At 37.3% G+C, this 23,380-nt stretch overlaps 1 pseudogene; it reads right to left on the reverse strand.

Moving 5' to 3' along the window:
- Positions 1-6,610: 6,610 nt before the first annotated feature.
- Positions 6,611-23,380, reverse strand: part of LOC140502502 (thymocyte selection-associated high mobility group box protein TOX-like) — a 53,821-nt pseudogene continuing 37,051 nt past the window's right edge.

Raw genomic sequence — 23,380 nt, forward strand, 5'->3', positions numbered from 1 at the left:
AATACTTGTGTTATCTAGAATGGAAGAAACACCATTTAGACAATCTTCTCAGTGCTATCAGACAAACTCGTGGTTGTTGTCCTTCATTCTCAAAGAGGACCAAAATGACATCACCATGATAAAGTGAAGTTTCAATGTGTCCAACTGTGGCTGATCAGACCAATGCAAGCTCAGAATGCTCTACCACAGGTTGGGCACAGACAGTCTATGTGAATATTTGGAGTGAATACTCCAAATTTGTGCATCCTACATTTACTTTGTGCTGTCTCAATTCTGCTTTGCTCATAGAGCACAGTGCCCTTTCTGATGTGGGTGCATCATGCTGAGCAGTCCTGTGCTAGCATCTCCCATGTTGCACAGTCAAATTCAAAGTTCTTGAGAGAGACCTTGAGAGTGTCCTTGTATTGCTTCTTCTGACCACCATGTGATCACCAGCCCCATGTGAGTTCCGCATAAAATAGTCTTTTTGGCAAGCATACATTTTGCATTCAAACAATGTGGCCAGCCCATCAGAGTTGCGCTCTCTGAAGCATAGTTTGAATACTTGGCAGGTCAGCTCAAGCAAGGACTTCACTATCTGGTATCTTATCCTGCCAGGTGATCCTCAGAATCTTCCTAAGACAGTTCAAATGGAAGTGATTCAGTTTCCTGGCATGGCACTGGTAGACTGTCCATGTTTCACAGGCATACAACAATGAGGTAAACACAACGGCTCTGTAGACCTTCAGTTTGGTAGTCAGTCTAATACCTCTTCTCTCCCAAACTTTTCTTCAGAGCCTCCCAAACACTGAGATAGCTCTGGCAATGCTTGCATCAACCTCATTGTCAATGTGTACATCCCTAGAAAGTACACTGACAAGGTAAGTGAACACTATTAATCAAATGAATGTAAACATTATTATCCATTAGACAATAAATCAACCCTACTAGAAACAAACTACCAGATTTCCTAGGCCTTCCTAGGAAATCTGTAAAGTGGGAGATGGGTAGAGTTACAAAAGTAGGAGTACAAGTCACTAGAATAGAATGAATACCCAAGTAACCTGAGGTTACCTGAATCACAGGAGTAGAATTGTGATCCAAGTGACCTGAGGTTACCTGAGTAAACATGCAGGGGCAAGAACACTGAGGGGGGATATTAAATCTAGCTTGATTAAGTCATAATGAAATAGAATTGAAAATCAATGTTCAATTTCATATTTTCAGAGTTGTATAAGCAAGAGAACGACATATGTGTATGACCAGCATCCCAAAACACTGCCCTCGTAATCAGAGCCATATGGCTCTGTATTGTAGTAAGCAAAAAAGCAAGATTCTGCTGCCTCTGCCTAGAAGTATTTGCTAGGATACCCTTATATCTCTTTTTAGGTGTAATTTGGACTGGTTTAGAATGTTGCTCTCCCTTTGAACTGAGCTGAACCACAGTAAAAAGCAGCCACACTTCATAGAGCCATGATGTAAAGGATTCTCTAGTATGTAAATCCATGTCTTATATGTCATTATCTTGGATCTAAAGGACGGAATGCAGTCTCAGAAAATACTAAACTTGGCTAATACTTAGTCATAGAAAATCATGTTTGCTTTCTATCTTCCTCCATATTCCATCATGTATTGAGTCTCTTCAATGTTGCCTTTTTCTCCCTTTTCTTTTATCCTCTTCTGACTCCCCAACCAATTTGAGATTTCTTCTGGGCTATCAGGTTTTCTATCACTAAAGAATTAGTCAATCAGAGATCACTTCAATTCCTGCTCTGTATAAGAGTGGCAGAGTTTATTACTGTCAATCAGACCAGGACCATCACTAACCTGGGAATGGCCAGAGGCACATGTGTCAGGAATTAAACAAAAGTTTAATTACTTTCAGAGTGAGGAAAATGCTTGCATGCAGAAGACCCCCTTCCTGAGAAGCAGAACTTAACATGCTAGGGCAAAAGCAGATCTTGTACACATTAAAAAACCACAAGGGAGCTAGATTGGGACATAGTTATTCTTAGTAGTTCCCACAGCAGGCTCATGCCTAGACATTGTAGTAGTTCCTGAGTCCTGTGGGAACAGTTCTGAAGTTGATTGCCTTAAGTCTTAAGGGTTGGTGAGCTTTGTGATTATTCAGTGGGGTACAAAACTAGAGTTAGTGTAGTGGGAACAGGAGTGCAGTACCTAGTTTGGTTTACTTGGCTGTTATGAGAAACAGGGATTGTGAACATGTCAAGAGATGTGATGGATAGCTTTAGACATAAATCCTTCAGTGAACACCTGATGTTTGTCAAAGCAATACACTTTGCCAGAGAGTGAGATCGCCCAGAGCACAAAGGATTGTTGTTATGCCATGCTCAGGGCACAGCCTGCTTTGCTGGGCCTTAGCTCTGGGAAACAGAATGTCTCCAAATATTCTGACAGTACAGTTAGGCTTGGAGTCAGGAAGGCCTGGGTTCAAGTCTTACTTCTGAAACACACAAACTAGTACTTGGTCATATGAAAGTTAATTAATAGATATATAACTGTGCTCACCTGCATTAACAAAGAAATTTCCTCATACCAATGAAATCAGGCCCAGTCCTAGCTCTATCCCTGTATCCATAAACTGTTGTACTAGGTGATAAGGACACAATGTCAAAAAAAAAGCAATTTCCTAGAAATCACTAATGACTTGTATCCCCACACTCCTTAATATATAGTAATTATGCTGATAATGGTGATCCTGAAGCACTGCAAGGTAATACAAATAATTATAATTTCAGGAAAGAGAATGCTCCTCTCGAGTTATGCTCATCACAAGATGAGCCTTTCAGGTTAAGCTCATCACCTCTAATCTCATCACTTTGTGTGTGTGTTCATCCTTCGTTGCCAAAGAAGACTATGCCATCAGAGAAATGATAACATGACTTGCACTTAACTTTGTTTTGAGTGAGGGAGGGCTGTGCAGGTCACCAGCCTCACTTCTCCTCCAGAGTCATCTGAATCCAGTGACCAGGTATTCATCAGGATGACTGGAGATGATCCAGGAGGAGGCAATTGGGGTTAAGAGATTTGCCCAAGGTCACACAGCTAGTGAGTGTCAAGTGTCTGAGGTGAGATTTGCACTCAGGTCCTCCTGACTCCTGCCCTGGTGCTCTATCCACTGCACCACCTAGCTGCCCCAATCTCATCACTGTGGGCTAATTCAAGATTGTCTGATTCCACCTCCCTCAGCCTCCTCTCCCTTCTGCTTGGAGGGCAGGAGGATAGAGTACCAAACTCCTCCCAATGCCTTCCTTTGTAGAGGACAGAAACTGAATTTTTGGGTCAACTCCCCTCTGCTTCTGCTACTCTGCCTGATTCCAGCTCAATGGAGCAAGATGCCCCCATGTTGGGTACTCCTTGGCATATCCTCCATTCCCACTTTCTTGCCTCCTGTTGTGTCATCTCCCCACATAAAGCAGTAAGCTCCTTGAGGGCACGGACTACCTTTCTTTATATTGATTGTATCCCCAGTATTTAGCACATAGCAGGTGCTTAACAGATGCTTATTGATTTGACTTTTTGCACTGTAATAGTTTAAAATCTGGATGAACTAAATGCTAACTCTCAATTAATCATGATATCGAATGAGATAGAATTTCCGCCACCATTGCAAGCAGATAATTTACTATATATACCAGTCTTTCAAGTGAGACCACTGTCTCACTTATCATTAAAGAGCAAAGATGTATTTTTTATTAGAGAGGAAGAATAAATATGATCCTGAATAAACTCACGTAAACAGATAAAAGACAGGAGTGAAAAGAATTTTCCCTTAGTTCCCTTCTCTAATGGAGCAAATAATTTGGTGGAAGTGGGTAAGAAAAGGCATCTGAGGATTATCAGTGTTCTTGGCTCAAGAAGTACAGTGGACTTGAGAGAAAAAAAGATCTTTCTACTCAACTAATTGGATCGCAAAACTGAGCCAGATCTCCCTGCCCAGAAAATTGTCTAATTGACAATATGTAGGGCAGTCATCTACAAAAATAGTCTTAAAATCAAATCGTTGACTGAATATGATTGCTTTTCTTAACCACTACAATATAAATTACATGGGGTTTAGATTTCTAGCACTGCCGGATCTAAAATTTGAATATTTTAGTTGTGGTTCCAATGACCAATATATGATTTAGGTTGAAAAATAAGGCTGAATTTAATGACTGTGCATGCTTAATTTGTTTGGACAATGGTTTTTACAATCTTTCAATATTTTGAAACTCTTGCTTAGCAAAATATCATTTTTATCTTATATCCTTTAAATACCAAAGTTTTTTTAAAGAGGAAAAAATTTCTTATGAAGTCAAAATTTTCTTAATAGAAATCTAAATTGAGATGACACACACAAGTAGCTTCAGTAAAACCCAGATATGAGGTTGATGCCTAGCACCTCCTGAGTTTTCTGGTCTCTACCAAAGTCAGATTCCCACAGACTATCAAATGTGAGATAACTGATGTTTCCAGGGTTGCCCCAGTAATGCCTCCACCAAAGGAGAAGTATATCATTCAACATTAAATGGGTTCAACAAGTATATCAATTAAAGACATCTTCCCCAAAACCAGAGAGCAGTAGATAGTTAGTCTGGCATGTTGGCTTCCCGGGGTTCCACTGGTTCATTCTAGACACTGCCAGGGGCAACAATACTGGGGCATGTGGTTGTGACACTTTTCTTCTAGATCCTGGCTTCATTTGAAATCATCAGATGAGGTGCTCTTACTTCCTCACAATGGGATGAGTGGGATTTCTCCTGACTATTTTGAATTAAAGCTGTAAAGCCTTCCTTGGTACGGGTCTTTTTAGCGTAGGAGGAGTAATTAAACTATAGTCCACAGACCACCAAGGGGTCTATGGATGACTTTCAGGAAGTCATGAGGTCCTTAAACTTAGATGGGGATAAAATTGAATATTTATTTCAATGAAATTAGTTTTCTTTGTAATTTTATGTAATTTATTTCATGTATTTAAAGAGCATTCTGAAAAGGAGTCCATGACTCACACAAAAAAGGTTAAGAATTTTTGCTTTAGAATAAAGGGCAGAAACTCTAACATACTCCTGAATCATAGTCCAACTCTATCTGTCTATTTCTTTCAGGACCCAGGCCTTTATAGGCTTTACTCAATAGGAGATTCTTTGCCTCAGGCATCAAGCTCTTTTCAAGACAGCAGATTACCAGTTAATTAGTGTCCTCAGCCTTAATTCTGCATATTAAACTGTATTTCCTGTTCAGTGTGGCTTTCAACCACATCAAATCTCTCTCATTAGCTTATGGCCAGAAAGTCTATGTGACTACCAATCTAATTTCCAGTAGCTAAACTATACTTAGTCATTATTCACATAAAAGCCACTCTTCCAGTAGACTACCCAGTCCTCTGAAGTCCACCATGTTGCCATTTCCCAAATGAATCAGGCAGGGGGAAGGAAAGAAATGAAATGGAACTAAGTCCAGAGGACAAAGATGGGATCTTCCTCTGCCAAACAGGGCCTTACTTTTATTATGTATATATGACTCACAAAAACTTCCCAGGCTTTGAGCTCACTCACTCTGTATTATTAAATGATAATAGTCTTTTCTACCTAAATCAGAGATAGTGTGTGAACATGTCTTTCTTTTTTCTTTTTTTTGATTACTACTTAGGTATAATTGGTTTCCTTCATTAATCCTACGTATTTTATTTTATGCATTTAAAAATATTATCCTCAGAGAGGGTTCACCATATTATATTGGCTTCATCAGATTAAAAAGGGGGTCCAGGACACCAAAAAGCTTAAGAATTCCTGACTTAGATGGAAGCTTGAGGATCTTTAGCATGTTTTAAAAAACGTTGCTAATCTTGGAAACACAAAGCAATCATGTGACATGGAGCTGGAAAGGACATGGGCCAACAAAATAGATTCTGTAGGAAGGAATTCATGTTGATGAAAATAAATGACATCAGGAATTCTTGTGACTTCATGATGCACCATACATTCATCATTCTAAATTATACATTTCCAAAAAGCAGAACTACATTTATTGAATGTAAACATTCTGCATTCAGCATCTGCATTTAGACTGTTCAGCATTTAGACTGTTCAGCCTTCCTTTTACTTCTTTCCTACTTTTTAAAGCACAAAGAATTGTGGGATTTCTATGAAAAAACTGACTCCATTTTAAGGCCTAAATTTCATTTTCCTGTAAACTCTACCTGTTTCTTAATCTTGGGAATTGAGTGACATTTTGTTTCACATCCAGAAAAGTTCACTTGTTCACTCTCCCCACTCCCTTCCCACCTGTACCCTCCCACACCCCCAGCTCTTGAAACTCATTCATTTCTGTCTTGTACCTTGGAAAGTCCCTAATCTTTCCTCCAGTTAGAAATCAAATTACCTAATGTTGTACTGTGGTTTATAGCCTGTTAATTGTTTGTTTTTAATGCATAAAAATTTGTGTCTTCCTGTATTCAAGGTCCAATACCAAGTTGAAGAGACCTATTCCCAATTTGTTATCCAGTTGCCATGTATGGCTTAATAAACTGATATGCTCAGAAGCTCAAACCTTTGCTTCCTCGATTGTTTGAGATCTCACCTTTCACAACTCATCTGTTACACTGAAATGCTGCAAAAGTACAATAATTCTATTCTGCAGAACAGAAAAAAATATAAAAGTTGCTTTCCCATTTATTATAATAAACAATCTTGCTCTGTGCTTATGACTTAGAGTCAAGAGTTAGCAAATACCTACTTGTTTGCATTGTGGGTGAATGTAAGGCATGCTGGACCTACATTGGTAGTTGATTTCCACTTGATTGCTATATTGTGACTGGCTGCTATTGCTGTACTTTGAGATGCAGGTGAAGAGGTGGGCTTTTGTCAAGACAAAAATCTGCAATAAAGACAAACTGAGGCACAGAGATCCAAGCATAATCAATTTATTAGCAAAGCTAGCTATTGCCAATAAACAGGATCCAAAGTTCCTCAGTAACAAAGGAACTAACTGACAGAGCAATTCTTTTTATAATTAGGGGGAGTATATAAAAATCCAAACAAAATAAATAGTGGACAAATAACATGGGACTTCAGAGACGGAGAATGAGTTTTGACTGGCTAGGGTCAAGAGTCAAGCATTGTGCTATGATTACCTGGTTATTCTTAAGTCAGTTTCCTTACCAGCTAGACCAATATCTTATGACTCACACCCTCTGGAAAATCTTGCAGTGGGCAAGCATCCTATCACCAGATTGATACATCCCCTGGAGAGTCCAGTAGTTTGCCAATTTCTATTTTTTATTTTATTTTATTTTTTTTATTATATATATATTTTTATTTTCAGTGTTCTACAATCACTACCACATAACTTAGATTTTTTTCTCCTTCCTCCCCCCTCCCTTCTTCCTCCCTCCCTGCTCCCTTCCCAAGACAGCATACAATTTTATATAGGTTCTACACATACATTCCTATTAAATACACATTTTCACCATAGTCATGTTGCATAGAAGAATTAAAGTGAATGGGAGAAATCATAAAACAAACCAAAACATAATACAAAAGATGGTCTGCTACATTCTGTGATTGAATTCCATAATTCTTTCTCTGAATCTGGAAGACATTTTGACTTAAAAGACCACTGGGAATTTTTTAGGTCTTTGCATTGCAATAGAGTTCTAAGTATACCAGAAAAAATCTTCACACACTGCGGTTGTTGCTGTGTACAAAGTTCTGGTTCTGCTCTGTTGGGGATGGAAGCTCAATTCCATGTGGACTGTCTTGGGCGGGTAAAGGTGGGAACTTCTAAATCTTAGAGTTCTCATGAGGCCCCCCATGAAACACCAGGGAATCAAGGAGTGAGACCGAGCTATCTCGTGTATTTCCGCCTCTTCCCGTGAGAAACGTGATGGGAGGAGCATCCCCGCCCTCGAGACTGTCCCGGATCTGGGCACACCATTGTTATCTAACAGGCACGGTATTCAGGTGCAAACTACACAGCCGGAGACCTTAATTAGGGTCAGGAAAGCCTGAAGGCGCTCTTAGCGCGGAGCGCTCTCCCCTCCCCCTCTCTCCCCACTTACACTTCTACTTCCAATCTCTTACCGTAAGATCTTTGCCTCCTTGGGAGATTTCTCTCTCCCTCCTAAGGAAGAGCTCCCCCTGCACATGTAACCAGGACCCTGAATAAAGCCTAACCCTTGTTCGACTCCGGAAAGTCTCTTCTCTCATACGTTTATCCGATTTGGCCAACCGAAGACCTGGGACAGGTAAGGTAAGACTTGGGTAGCCCTCAGGCCTCTAGGCCTGGCACTGCTCCTTTCACTAAGCATCAGATCATGTAAGTCTTTCCAGGACTCTCTGAAGTCTTCCTGTTCATCATTTCTTACAGCATAATAGTATTCCATTACATTCATATACCACAATTTATTTAGCCATTCCCCAATTGATGGGCATCCCCTTAATTTCCAGTTTTTGGCCAACACAAAGAGTGCTTTTTATGATCTCTTGGGGATAGAGTCCTAGAAGCAATATTGCTGGGTCAAAGGATATGCACATTTTTGTAACCCTTTGTGCAAAGTTCCAAATTGTTCCCCAGAATGGTTGGATCAGCTCACAGCTCCACCAACAATGAATTAGTGTTCCAACTCTCTCACATCTTCTCCAACATTTATCATCTTCCTGTTTGTCATGTTAACCAATCTGATAAGTGTGATGTGGTATCTCAGAGTTGTTTTGATTTACATCTCTCTAATCAATAATGATGTAGAGCATTTTTTTATATGACCATAAATATCTTTAATTTCTTCTTCAGAAAAATGCCTGTTCATAACTTTTGACCATTTATCAATTGGGGAATGACTTGTATTCTTGTACATTTGACTCAGTTCTATATATATTTCAGAAATGAGGCCTTTATCACAGACACTAGTTGCAAAAATTCTTTCCCAGTTTTCTACATCCCTCCTAATCTTGGTTGCATTGGGTTTGATTGTGCAAAAACTTTTCAGTTTAAAGCAATCAAAATTATCCATCTTGCACTTCATAATGCTTTCTATCTCTTCATTAGTCAAAAATTCTTCTCCATAAATCTGATAAATGTACTATTCTTTGATCCACTAATTTGTTTATAATATCAATCTTTATACCTAGATCATTTACTCATATGGACTTTATTCTTGTGTATGGTGTCAGCCATTGGTCTATGCCTAGTTTCCACCATACTGTTATCCAGTTTTTCCAACAACTTTTGTTAACAGTGAGTTCTTATCCCAAAAGCTGGAGGCCTTGGGTTTATCAAACAGTAGATTGCTAAATTCATTGACTACAGTGTCTTGAGTACTTAGCATATTCCAGTGGTCTACCCTTCTATTTCTTAGCCACTACCAAATGGTTTTGCTAATTGCTGCTTTATAATACAATTTGAGATCTGGTAGAGTTAGGCCACTTTCCCTTGCATTTCTTTTCATTAGTTCCCTTGCTATTCTGGACCTTTTGTTCTTCCTGATGAATTTTGATATTGTTTTTTCCAGCTCTAGAAAATAATTATCAGATAGTTTGATTGGGATAGCACTAAATAAGTAAATTAATTTAGGTAGACTTGTCATTTTTATTATATTGACTTAGCATACCCAAGAGGAACTGATGTTTTTCCACTTACTTAGATCTAACTTTATTTGTGCGAAAAATATCTTGTAATTGTGTTCATATAGTACCTGGATTTCTTTTGGCAGGTAGAGTCCCAAATATTTTCTAGCGTCTACCCTAGTTTTAAAGGGATTTCTCTTTCTATCTCTTGCTGTTGGGCTTTGTTACTAATATATAGAAATGCAGGATTTGTGTGGGTTTATTTTGTAACCCGCAACTTTGCCAAAGTTGTTTATTATTTCAAATAATATTTTACTTGAATCTCTGGTATTCTCTTAAGTATATCATCATGTCATCTGCAAAGAGTGATAACTTAGTTTCTTCTTTGCCTATTCTAATTCCTTCAATTTCTTTTTCTTCTCTTATTGCTACAACTAACATTTCTAGTACCAAACTGAATAATAGTGGGGATAATGGACATCCTTGTTTCATCTCTGATCTTATTGGAAATGCATCTAGCTTCTCTCCATTGCATGTAATGCTTGCTGAAGGTTTTAGGTAGATGCTGCTTATTAATTTATGGAAAGTTCCATTTATTCCTATGCTCTCCAGTATAGTAGGCCAATTTCTAAGGGGGATAGGAGGCTTGTGGTTTATATGCTACTGATTTCAATAGATTATGAATCTTTTGGTTCCTAATAAGCCCTATAAAAAGATGATTGTAAAAGAGGCATCTGAAGTTATTGTTTCAGTTGCCAGGGAGCTTGCAGGATGTGAGTGGCAAGCTACAAATGTAGAGAAGGGAACTGAAGTTACAGGCTTATGGGAGCTCAAACTCATATAATGAGGGGGCCAAATACAAAGTGGACTAATTATTAATACATAATAAATTAACAGTATAAAGTGGGATATCAATTTTCATTTCCACAATCTGAGGAGGAGATAGTGCCACGTTGGCTATAGAGACAGTTACTGGCATTTGGTTAACAGGTTTTGGTGCTATGTTCCTGGGAAGAATAGGGTATACAACAGTTACTTGAGGCTTCATTCTTGGCTGTTGGTGAGAGTGGGAACTTGGGAAGAGGGCTGAATGAGCTTTTACATTTAATCTGCTGAGGAGGATGGGATGTTTTAACATCAACAGGTTCACTGTAACTCTGTGGAGAAAACAGACAAAAATGGTATTTAAGATCAACAAGCACACAGGCTAATTTCTATATTCAAGAGCACCTGTTCTTATATTCAGAACATCCACACTATTTAGCATCCTTGTACACTGTAGACCCTTAATTACACTTATTGGATTGAACTACATTTTTGGCTCCCTGACCTAAATAAGAGAATTACTTTATGTCACCTTACCAACAAGTCATTACTCAAATAACACTCTCTGTATACTTGATCTTGTTTTATTTTATACAGTACTTTACAATCTTGTGTTAACACTGTGAGTTAGGTAGCACAAACATCTTCCAGATGAAGAAACTGAGAAAGGTGAGGGAATTTGTCTGAGGTTATGTGGCCAGACCAATCAGAGCTATCTCTTAAACTCATGTCTGCTTACACAGGCCCATCCTTCTGTCATTTTTCCAGTTTGACTTTCTTATTCCAGCTGTCATATTACCTCTAAAATAATCCAGTCTAGATTTTTTTGTCTCTAAATTCTAATATAAAAGTTTTCAGATTATTTGACTTTTCAGATTATTTGAAAATAAGAGAGTACCACTATTGTTCCACTCTGAATCAGAGCTGCAGTGTACTTTAAGAAGGTTCATATTTGGGCTTTTCTTAAGGATGTTTTTGGAATATATTTTTCTTCCCAATGGGATAAAGAAATTGACCACAACATCTGTAATGAGAGAATAGGAACTGCTGGAAATGTGTTCTGAGGAATAGACTGTTGAAATAAATTATTTAAATTACAGAGAACCATATTAATATATCTTTAAAGTAACTCAATGCAGAGCTCACTTTGACTTCTTTAAGTAGATAGTGATGAATTGTTCTCCATAATGATTTGGATAAAAATAACCTCTTTCCTAATTTTGAGACTCCATCATAAATTACTGTAATTTTGCCTTAAAAATTTTCCACACTCATATACTAATTTCCTAATGATCTTTTAACTGACTTACAAACTAAATACATTCTACTGAAAATCGGAAAACTGTTTGGAATTGACTCATTGTAACAATAAGCTCTCCAAAATACACAGGGGGGCCTGCTACCATAGGTTCTTAGATCTGCATTCATATGAAAGATAGCTTTTGAGGGTTTAACAATCACTTCAATCAAGCACATATATCATTCACCTAGTTCAGGGGAGTCAGCACCCTGAACTTCAAAGAAAATACAGAGAAATAAAAAAGTCAACAGATATGCTTCCTCTGCCTGACCAGAATTCAACAGACATAATCCAACGGTCTGACCATGGTTACCAGAGAAGCAAGTAGGACATCTGGGTTCTCTAAGCCTGGGTGGGGAGGTTCCTTAGCAGCTTCCCAGAGTCCTCCTCTGGCCAAACAAAAGACTTCCAGTCAGCAAGCCCCCAGATAAAACCCAAACCTCAGAATCTTTCTACACTTTTTTAGAGCCAGAGGGCATCACATCTCTTGAGAACCAGTGCTTCATTAACAAAAGGCATGGACCTTCCTACAAATCATCCCAGGCTGACAATGGGTGGGAAAGACTGTCCTTAATCACATTCAAATAGAGTCATTATACTTCTTGATTATACTAAAACAAAAACAAAAGATTCTATTTTACTGGCCATTACATTCATAGGTGTTTATCTTTAGTACAGTGGATGAAAGTCAGGCCCTGAAATCAGGAAGACCTGGGTTCAAATCTTCCACGTAGCTATATGGTTATAGGCAAGTCATTTAACCTCAAAATGCCCCAAATAACTCTGTAATATAATAAATTATGGATGTGTTCCTCATTTGAATTGTGGACAAAAGTGTGTGTGGGTGGAGTTTGTATCTCATAATTAGGGAAGAAAAACAAACAAGAATTCCCACAATCATGACCCTATCTACTAATTATGTAAGGTGAGGAGAAATTAACAAAATAACTGGTGAATGGTGAAACCAGCTGAAGAAAAATGCCAAAATGGCCCCCTACAGAAATAAGTCACTTTGTCAAAATGAGGCCTTGAAGATGCAAATGTGCTCTCATGTTGTGACCTCCAAGTCTCATTTATTCAGTTTACAACTCAAAATAAGTTTCTTGTTACTTTCAGCAGTGCAAGATGAGCTGAGTCTGGAAGGGTCAGGTTTGCATTCTTCCTGATCTGTGCACTGTTACCAAAAACCAAACTATACTCACATTACAAAAATTACTTTATTATGCAAGATGATATAGCACTACAAAAAAAATGATAACTTCATTTTCATAAGTCAAGCTGCAACCCTAGTAGCAATTTTTAAAATACCTGTTTAGGCCAATAAAGTGAGAAAATTAAATGAAAATTATACTGAGAATGAAGCTGCATAGAAATGCTAATTCTTGGAGAAAACTGCAAATTATATGCTAAAGCATTGGCAGCTGGTGGAATAGAAGAGTGCTGAGCCTGGAATCAGGAAGATCTGAGTTCAAATTCGATCATGAACACTTACCAGCTATGTGACCCTAGACAAACCATTAACCTTTGCTGGCCTCAGTTTCCAAAACTAGAGAAAATGGAGACAATAATAGGACCTACCATTCAGAGTTGTTGTGAGGATCAAAAGACATAACATTTGTAAAATACTTAGTTAGCACAGTGCCAAGCACATGGAAGGTTCTCCATAAATGCTTATTCCCTTCCTTTCAACTTGAGATATGAAAGACTATATCTGAGAACCGTTTAAAAAAATTAGACATATTTTTTGCTAAGTTATACCACAAAATTTCATGTCTTGGATGAATATTCTAACTGTGACATGTTTCTATGTGTCTTATCAATGCTAAAACAGCCTCTCTAAATGAGGACAAATAATTTTTAAAAACCAGCTGAATTATCAAAATGAAAGCTATATTTGTTTATTTTTTTAATCACACAAAGACCTTGAGATCAGTCATTTTATGAAATATAATTTTAATAAGGTCTTTTTCTAAATGCTTTAAATTTTTTTCCTACCTATTTTTATTATTAGTAGAAAAGTTAAAACTACATCTACTTCATGGGTATTAGTCATTTTTATTTTTACGTTATGTGCCTCACAAATTTCTACTTAAGTTTGTACTCTTTAAAAAAGTTAAATTTTATTTTCCCCCACTTACATGTAAAAATAATTTTTACATTCATTTAAAAAATTTTAAGTTTCAAATTCTCTCCCTTCCTTCCTCCCTACCCCCTTTGTTGAGAATGTATGCAACTTCATATAGGTTATACATGTGTAGTCATACAAAACATTTTTCCATATTAGTCATATTATAAAAGAAAACATAGACAAAAAGACTCAAGAAAAAGATGTATTCAGACACCATCAGCTCTTTAAGTCCTTCAGTGTTGTCTTAGATCACTCTATTGCTGAGAATAGCTAAGTCATTCTCAGATGATGGCCTTATAATATTGCTTTTACTGTGAACAACGTTCTCCTGGTTTTTCTCATTTCATTTTGCATCAGTTCACATAATGGCTTCAAAGTTTTTCTGAGAGCATCCTGTTCATTATTCTTATAATACAATTGTATTCCATCATGATCATTTACTATGACTTGTTCAGTCATTCCCCAATTGATGGGTATCCACTCAATTTCCAATTCTCTGTCACCAGAAAAGAGCTGTTATACATATTTTTGTATACATAGGCACCTTTCCTTTTTGTTTTTTTTAATCTCTTGGGATATAGACCTAGTAGTGGTATTACTAGGTCAAAGAGTATGCATGGTTTTATAGCCCTTTGGGCATAGTTTCAAATTGTTCTATAGAAGACAGCACACAGAATGCACCATCAACAGTGCATTGATGTCTCAATTTTCCAACATCTCCTCCAACATTTGTCATTTTCCTTTTCTGTCCTATTGGTCATTCTAATGACTGTGAGGTAGTACCTCAGAATTGCTTAACTTGCATTTCTCCAGTCAATAGTGATTTAAACATTTTTTCACGTGGCTATAGATAGTTTTGATTACTTCATTTGAAAACTATTCGTATTTTTTGATCATTTATCAGTTGGAGAATGGCTCTTACTTTTGTAAATTTGGCTTAGTTCTCTATATATTTGAGAAATGACTTTATCAGAGAAATTTGCTTCAAAAATATTTTCACAGTCATGTCTGCTAACTGTATTTTCCTCCATTCTATCCCCCACCCCTCCCAGTTTATTCTATGTATGCTCTATCTCCTTTCACCCTGTGTTTTGCTTCTACCACTTCCCCCAAACTGTCCTCTCTTCTGTCATCACCACCCCCCTTCTTTGTTCCCTTCCCCCCTACTTTCCAGGAGGGTAAAACTGATTTCTATGTGCAATTGTATGTTTCTGTTATTCCCTCTTTGAGCTATTTCCTATGAGCATAAGGTTCAAGCATTTTTGTCATCTCCTCATCTTCTCCTTTACCATAAAAACTTTTTCTTGCCTTTTTTATGTAAGAGAATATACCCCATTCTACTTCTCCCTTTTCCTTTCTCCTAGTTCATTCCTCTTTCTCACCCCTTAATTTTATTATTTTAGATATCATCCCTTCATATTTAACTCATACCTGTGCCTTCTATGTATACTTCTACCAACAGCCCTGATAAGGAGAAAGATCTTATGAATTACGATTATAATCTTTTCATGTAGGAATGCTGTAAACACTTTAACTCTATTAAGCCCCTTGTGATTTCCTTTTCCTGTTTACTTTTTTATGCTTCCCGAGTCCTGTATTTGAAAGTCAAATTTTCTATTCAGCTCTGGTTTTTTTCATCAAGAATACTTGAAAGTCCTCTATTTGATTACTATCCATTTTTCCCCCTGAAGGATTATCCTCAGTTTTGCTGGGAGTGATTCTTGGTTGTAATCCTAGCTTTTTGCCCTTCAGAAAATAATATTCCAAGTCCTCTAATCCTTTAATGTAGAAGCTCCTAAATCTTGTGTTATCCTGACTGTGGCTCCATGATATTTGAATTGGTTTTTTTGGCTGCATGCAATATTTTCTCCTTGACCTGGAAACTCTCGAATTTGTGTATAATATTCCTGGGAGTTTTTCTTTTGAGTTCTTTTTGAGAAGATGATTAGTGGAATCTCTTGATTTCTATTTTACCCTCTGGTTCCAGAATATCAGGGTATTTTTTCTTGATAATTTCTTGAAAGATAATGTCAAGACTCCTTTTTATTTTTTATCATGGTTTATAGGTACTCCAATAATTTTTAAATTAGCTCTCCTGAGTCTATTTTCCAGGTCAGTTATTTTTCCAATGATAGTATACATTTTATTCTATTTTTTCCCATTCTTTTGGTTTTATTTTATTGTTTCTTAATTTCTCAAGAAGTCATCAGCTTCTACTTGCTTATTTCTAATTTTAAGGAATTATTTTCTTCATTAAATTTTGTACCTCCTTTTGCATTTGGCTAATTCTACTTTTTTAAGGAGTTTTTTCCTTTAGTGAATTTTTGCATCTCTTTTTTCCATTTGTTCAATTCTGCTTTTTTAAGGAGTTCTCTTCAGCAAACTTCTGTATATCTTTTTCCATCTGGCAAATTCTGATTTTCTTCTTATTATTAGATTTTTGTACCTCTTTTACCATTTGGCCTATTCTGGGTTTTTAAAAGATATTTTCTTCAGTATTTTTGTTGACTTCTTTACCAAGCTGTTGACTCTTTTTTCATGATTTTTTTTTTTTGCATAGCTCTCATTTCTCTTCTCAATTCTTCCTCTACCTCTGTGACTTGGGTTTCAAAATTCTTTTTGAGCTCTTCCATGGTCTGAGACCCATTCATATTTTTCTCAGAGGCTTTGGATGGAGGAGTTTTGACTTTGTTGTCTTCATCTGAGTGCGCGATTTTATCTTTCATGTCATCGTAGTAACTTTCTATGGTCAGAATTTTTTTCTGTTTGCTCATTTTTCCAGCCTATTGCTTGACATTTAACTCTTTGCTAAAGCAGAGATCTGCTTCCAGGGTTGAGGGTACCGTGTCCCAACCTTCAGGAGTCTTGTACAATTGTTTTTAGAGATAGTTCTAGGGACCTGTAAATTTTCAGTTCTTCCAAGGTAGTAGTAAGGAGAGGTGTGTTTACTACTCTCCTGTCCTGTGATCTGGTCTGTGAGCAACCACAAGGCATTCTCTTCTGCCATGAAACTGTGACAAGTTTCTGCTTGCTCTACTGTGGCCACAAGCTCCGGTGTGCTAGTGCTCCTCTTTATCGTGGGATTGCCACCTAGGACTGTGACCCAGATCTGAGTATGGGCAAAACAACAGAAGCCTGCCCCCAGTTCCAGCAAAGAGACCCTTATAATCTCTTTGTGACCATTCGTTCAATCCTTTACCATCTGTGGGCTGAGAACTCCAGAAGCACCTGCTGTTGTCTGTTCCTGGTTTGCTGGGCCCTGGTCTGCACTGGCATAGCCTACACTGTTCTGGGCTCTACTCCCACCCCATTGCAACAGACCTTTCTTGCTGATCTTCTAAATTGCATTTGGCTGGAAAATTATTTCACCACATTCTTTTGTGGGTTCTGCTGCTCCAGAATTTGCTTTACAGTATTATTTAAAGGTTTTCAGAGAGGTTTTGGGGAGTACTCAGGCTACACCTCCCTGTAGTTATTTCTAATATTAACTAGGATTTATATAGTAATAATAATGAATAAAATTTACCACTAACATGCATGTGTCTGTGTGTGTGTATATATGCTTTAAGGTTTACAAAATGCTTAATAAATATTATTTTATTCTTATAAGAACCATGGAAAATAAGTGCTATTATTATCATTCCTGTTTTATAAATAAGAAAACCAAGGAGACAAAGGTTAAGTGACTTGCCCAGGGTGACATGGCTATTAAATGTCTGAGTCTAAATTTGAACTCAGGTCTTTCTGTCTATAGGCCTGGCATGCTATCCACTGCACCACTCATAAATATTTCCTGACTAACCACTGAACTCTATTTCATGTATGGAAGAGAAGATTATTATGTTAATGATAACTTAGAAGCAGATTGTATTTTTCTACTAAAAAATTTAATTTATATAATCCTTTCCAATTGCTTTTTACTCTGAATAGGAAAGGACATTTATACCTTTTCTATGGTCAATATAAATGGGGTAAATGTAATGAAAAATGTTTCCATTATACTTCTCTGCAGCATAAATCACCTCATTATAGAGGGGTCTTTGACCAAATAACAAAATATAAAATACTTATGTATATGTATACCTATGTAAGTGAAATAAGCATTTATATTGTGCCTTCTATGTGACAGGCTCTGTGCTAAGCGCTCTTTACAAATATGATCTCATTTGATTCTCACAACAACTCTGTAATATAAGTGCTACTAATATCACACTTTTGCAAGTGAGGAAGCTGAGGCAAGCAGAGATTAAGTTACCTGCCCAGGATCATATAGCTAGGAAGTGTCTGAAGACAGATTTTTAACTCAGCACATATGTATGTGTCTGTGTGTAATCTCATATACATAAACCTTATTATTCAGATGTACTCATGTAATTGTCCCAGGAATTGGAATTTGGTGTCTAATGGATATTACTTCAACATAGTTGTCATAAGTAGATTTATGTAAATAAATGTGGCTTAAAGGACAACTTATGATACATTTATAATAGCAACAACTAATTGAGGAGAGCCCAAATGCATTACTTTATGAATCTGATCTTTTTTTTCTTTTTCTTTTTTTTTTTGGTTTAGAGGATGCACTTAATTCCACACAATTTTTTGTTCCCCCCAAATGGCAAATATAAATTAAATTTCTATTTAAAGAATCGTATTTCATCCCTTGAGGAAGTTAGGTGGCACAGTACATGGAGTTCAGAATCTGGAATCAGCAAAGGGAACTATAAAGGTGTCTGAGGTGAGATGTCACCTCAGACACTTGACACTCTCTAGCTGTGTGACCTTGGGCAAGTTACTTAACCCCAATTGACTCATCCTGGGTCATCTCCAGTCATCCTGATGAATATCTGGTCACTGGATTCAGATGGCTCTGGAGGAGAAGTGAGGCTGGTGACCTGCACAGCCCTCCCTCACTCTAAACAAAGTCAAGTGCAAGTCATGTCATCATTTCTCTGATGACATGGTCTTCTTCAGCAATGAAAGACGAACACACATAACAAAGGTGTAGTCCCTGCTTTTTGTAATGCAACATGGCATACTGAGAAGAGCATTCAGCTTGAAGTCATAAGATCTAGGTTCAAGTTTTGGCCCTGACACAAGCCACATCCGTGTCACAATCCTGAGAAGATAGTTTTTATCAGTAAAACAGAGATGAATACATTTGAATGATGCTGTGAGGTGTTATCTGGTACAATGTAAAGTACTGTACCAAAGTGACCTGTTTTTCTGCAATAATTTCAGACCACAGAGGCAACACTTGAGAATTGGAGACAACAATAAACTGCAGGGAGAGAAGCTTTGGAGTCAAAAGTTGCGTTGGCCCCAAGTCATATAGGTGGTCAGTCAGTCACAGAGCCAGAGCTCATGAGCAAGCCATGTGACTACCAAGCCATCATTCACTTTTAGTATTCCACTATATTCAATGATTCCTGGATCCTATCTTACAAGATACCTTTCCCAAACCCTCTTAATTCTAGTGCCTTCCTCCTATTAATGACTTTCCGTTTATCCCGTATATAGCTTGCTCGGTATATACTTATTTATGTGTTTTTCCCCCCATTAGACTGTAAGCTCCTTGAGGAGGACTGCCTTTTGCCTCTCTTTGTATCCCCACTATTTAGCACAGTGCCTGGCACATAGTAAGCACTTAATTAATGTTTACTGATGGATTGAATGGCTGACCTAGAACTTCAATTTAAAATATTCTACTGTGCTTTGGAAATTAAGCTATATCTATATATAGATATAGATTTTTTTCCTTCTTTCCCAGTGAAGGGTCTCTGATTCTAAAGAGTTTCCTAAGGGCAGAGGTGTCAAACTCCAGGGACCAGCAAACTCCAAGACTGGAACCAGCTTAAAAAAGTAATTCAGAAATGTTTAACAACAACAACAACAAAATACAATATAACAAAGATAATGTTAATTTGTGGTTTTCTAAGTCAACATGCAGTTGACACTGATAAGTTTCTATGTGAGTTTGATATCCTTACCCTAAAGCACAGAGAGGTTAAGTCACTTACTCAGGGTTACACAACTAGTAAGATGAGGTGGCATCCTAGAACTTGTGTCTGGATTGCCATCACTCCAAGCCCAGTTTCCAGCCACCAAGACTGTGTCTGTATTTGCTACCTGTATGTTATTGCTATATTAGTAATGTTCATTATTATCCTGAACATTTACCAACAAGATCGTGGAAAAAAGAAGGCTAGGAGTATGTCATAAATTGAGAGCGATTTATCTGGTACAAAAAATTGACTATGGGGAACCCCACAGAACTGACAACCCCTAAACAGATAATTCTTCATTTGGACAAATTCTTCATTCTACTCTGCTTAGGTCTGTGAAACATGAATATCTATTTGGAAAAAAGTAGGGTTTAGTTCAGGATTTAGTTTTCAGCTGAGGCAAATGGTTGTAGCAAATACCAAAGTATCCTTTTATGTTTTTTAAATCGCTATCAGAGTCTCTACCTAGATGGCTACGATCTGTCACAATACCAGAAAATCATATAGTACCTTGGATATGAGGCTTGCTTTATATGCAACTAGCTGCTTCAGGTATTCTGTCTTTGCTACTTCGTTTTATCTTTTGTAGACCTGTAAGAGTGAAAGACAGTCCTACATTAGAGAATTCACCACCTCTTCTTTTCAGAAAAGCATAATATATATTTATAACCTCTTTCATACTGTCAAAAATATTCTTTTCCTAATAGTTCACTTAGAAACACCTATTTTATTGAAAGATTTTTTTTGAAGAGTACGACTATGGATTATTACAGGGAACAGACTATAGATAGTAAAATTTCCCTTAAGTCATACCAAAGGATTTATTTAAGTTACAGTGAGCTCTGAGCTACTGGTAAGGGAAAGATATCACTGTGAACATTGGCAAGGAAACATGCACACAAACAAAGTATTTTCCATTTACACAGCTGTGAGATTATTTGAACAGAACAGTAAAACACAACATATGCATTTTAGCAGCCTATAAGAAATAGTTTCCAAAAGTCTTAATAACTTTTCCAGGTTCACTAACTTTATTGCTTTTTTCTGTTGGTTCCCCTTTCTCCCCTGCAAGTCTATAGTCAGGCTCACAGAAGTTGAATTTTAATCTTTTTCTTTTAGATTGATTTTAAGAATATTTTCAATCTCATTTTCCTTTCCATGATAATCTTATAGAGGATGATGAAAATTTGGGAATTCAGAAATAGAACAGCAAATGACTGTGAGGATTGTAAATGGACCACTCTACTTTGATCCTCTGCTAATACTAGAGGCAGATGGGTGGTACAGTGGACAGAGCACTGGGCCTGAGGTTGGGAAGACCTGAGTTCAAATTTTATGTTACACATTTATTACATGTGTGACCCTGGGAAAGTCATTTAACCTCTTTCTGTCTCAAGTTCCTTAGCTATAAATTGGGATCATAAGAACAACACTACTTTAGGTTGTTATGGGGATCAAATGAGATGATATTTGTAAAAGTTCTTAGCATAGTTCCTGGTATGGAGTAAACACTATATAAATGGTTATTCCTTACTGAATTTTTGAAGAACACTGATTGTTAAGGACCTATTTCCCCTTATTTTATTTTTTTAAAAAATAAACATGGTCTGAAATGAATAAGATTTTACTAGGTATAAGGCAAAGATCACACTGCTAAGCTGAACAAAGACAAATAATTTCAGAGTGAAAGAAAAGATTGGTGACATGAAAATAGGTGTAGATTCAGTCAATACTTTCACTATTTTAGATGATGTGTTTTGCCCATCTGCTGTTGCCAGAACTTAGAACTCCCCAAACCTTCCAAATACTAGCTCCGTACGCAAGGTAAAGTTTTAGGTTTAGCATGACTAAGTCTGATGTTTTCACATATTGAAGTTCACATCAGGAAGCCAGAGTTTTCCACCTTTTTCCAATTCATAAGTAAAAAAATAGCAATTTGGACATGTTATCTTTGACTTTGGCCAGCATGTCAAAACATTTATGAGTAAACCCTGAACATAGGTCTGCAACACTGAAACACCATTTCATTATTTCCAGGGCAGACAATTGTGACATTGAATATGTGAGAAATATTATTTATTTCTGAGTATTAGTGGTTTTAATTAAGATGGACTATCTTATGGTAAACAAATGAACAGTCTTGACAAAAGAATTAGAAATAGGACCCTAATTAATACAATTACCAACTATTTATTCCTTTCTTGGCCCTGTTCCTCACTTTCTGTAGACTAAAATCATGCCTCTACTGCAGTCTTATCCTAGGGCTTCCACTCTCTGGAACATCTAGGACAAGACCAAGAGTATGCACTCTGGAGTATCATTCCACAAGGCAATCCTCTCTTCTCCCGCTGATAAGTTTCTCCTGGAGCCTCCACTCTGTGAAGGGGCCCAGGCTGGACTGTCTTCAGTCCCCTCCTGACCCTATTCTTGACTTTCTCTGGACTTTATAATTATGCATTCATGCCATGGACCTTCCACTCTCCTCTTCAGCTCCCCTTTTGTGTGTTGTTTTCTCCAGTTTGAATGTAAGCTCCTTGAGGGAAGGGACTGTATTTGTTTTTTACTTCTATTTTGTACCCTTCAGTGCTTAGTACAGTGTTAGGCACATATTAAGTGCTAATAAATGCTTAGTTATTTCCTTCTTCCTTGCTTAAAGAAGGGCCCCAGAACACTGGACAGGCCTCTTGAACTTATGGGACAAAACAGACAAAGAGCTGCATCAGCAGTTTTCTCATTTGTAAAATGAGAGTTTGGCCTAGGTTAGACTCTGAAGTCCCTTCCAGTTCTAAATGTAGGTTGCTACAGCCAAAGGCACCAAAGCAGACAAGACAATACCAAACCTTGCAAACAGCAGGCAGGTCAGTCCAGCTAGAATATAGACAGCATGACGAATAGCAATGTGAAATTCAGCCAGTACCATAGGCTGGGGCCAGACTGTGCAGGACTTGAAATGATGCCAAGCTGAGTCTTTCTATTTTACTAGAAGCAGTAGGGAGCCGCAAAAATTTTTGAGCAGAGAAATGTTATGGGCTATAGGAATACTAATCTGGCAGCTATAGGAAGGATACATTAGAGATAGGAGAGACTAAAAGCAGGGAGACCAATTAGGAGATGAGTATAGAAGCTGCATGAGAAGTAATGAGGGCTTGTGGTGGTTGTCACAGGGATGGAGAGAAGGGGTTGGATAATTGAGTTTGTGGCAGAATCGACAAGACTTGGTAACTGATTGCATACAAAGTGTAAGAGAGAGGGATAAGTCAAGGATGACTCGCAGATTGTAATCCTGGAAGAATGGTTGTGTCTTCAGTAAAATGGAGAAGTTTGGAGGAGGGAAACTAAGAGAAAAAACAAAATTCTACCTAGAAATATATCTTTAAATTCTTTATTTCTGTACTCTAGTTGTATACATCTAATCATTTGGGTATAAAATAGTATTTATTTTTAAAGATAAATGTTTGCAAACTGAAAAAGAAATGAAACCAGCAAAACACTAACACTGTATGTATTTCATTAAATAGGATGTGCTATTTATACAACCAATTTGGTTATTCAGCCATTGAGAAACACATGGTTTTACAAT

Source organism: Notamacropus eugenii, chromosome 4 (assembly GCF_028372415.1).
Source record: "Notamacropus eugenii isolate mMacEug1 chromosome 4, mMacEug1.pri_v2, whole genome shotgun sequence".
Taxonomy (NCBI): Eukaryota; Metazoa; Chordata; class Mammalia; order Diprotodontia; family Macropodidae; genus Notamacropus; species Notamacropus eugenii.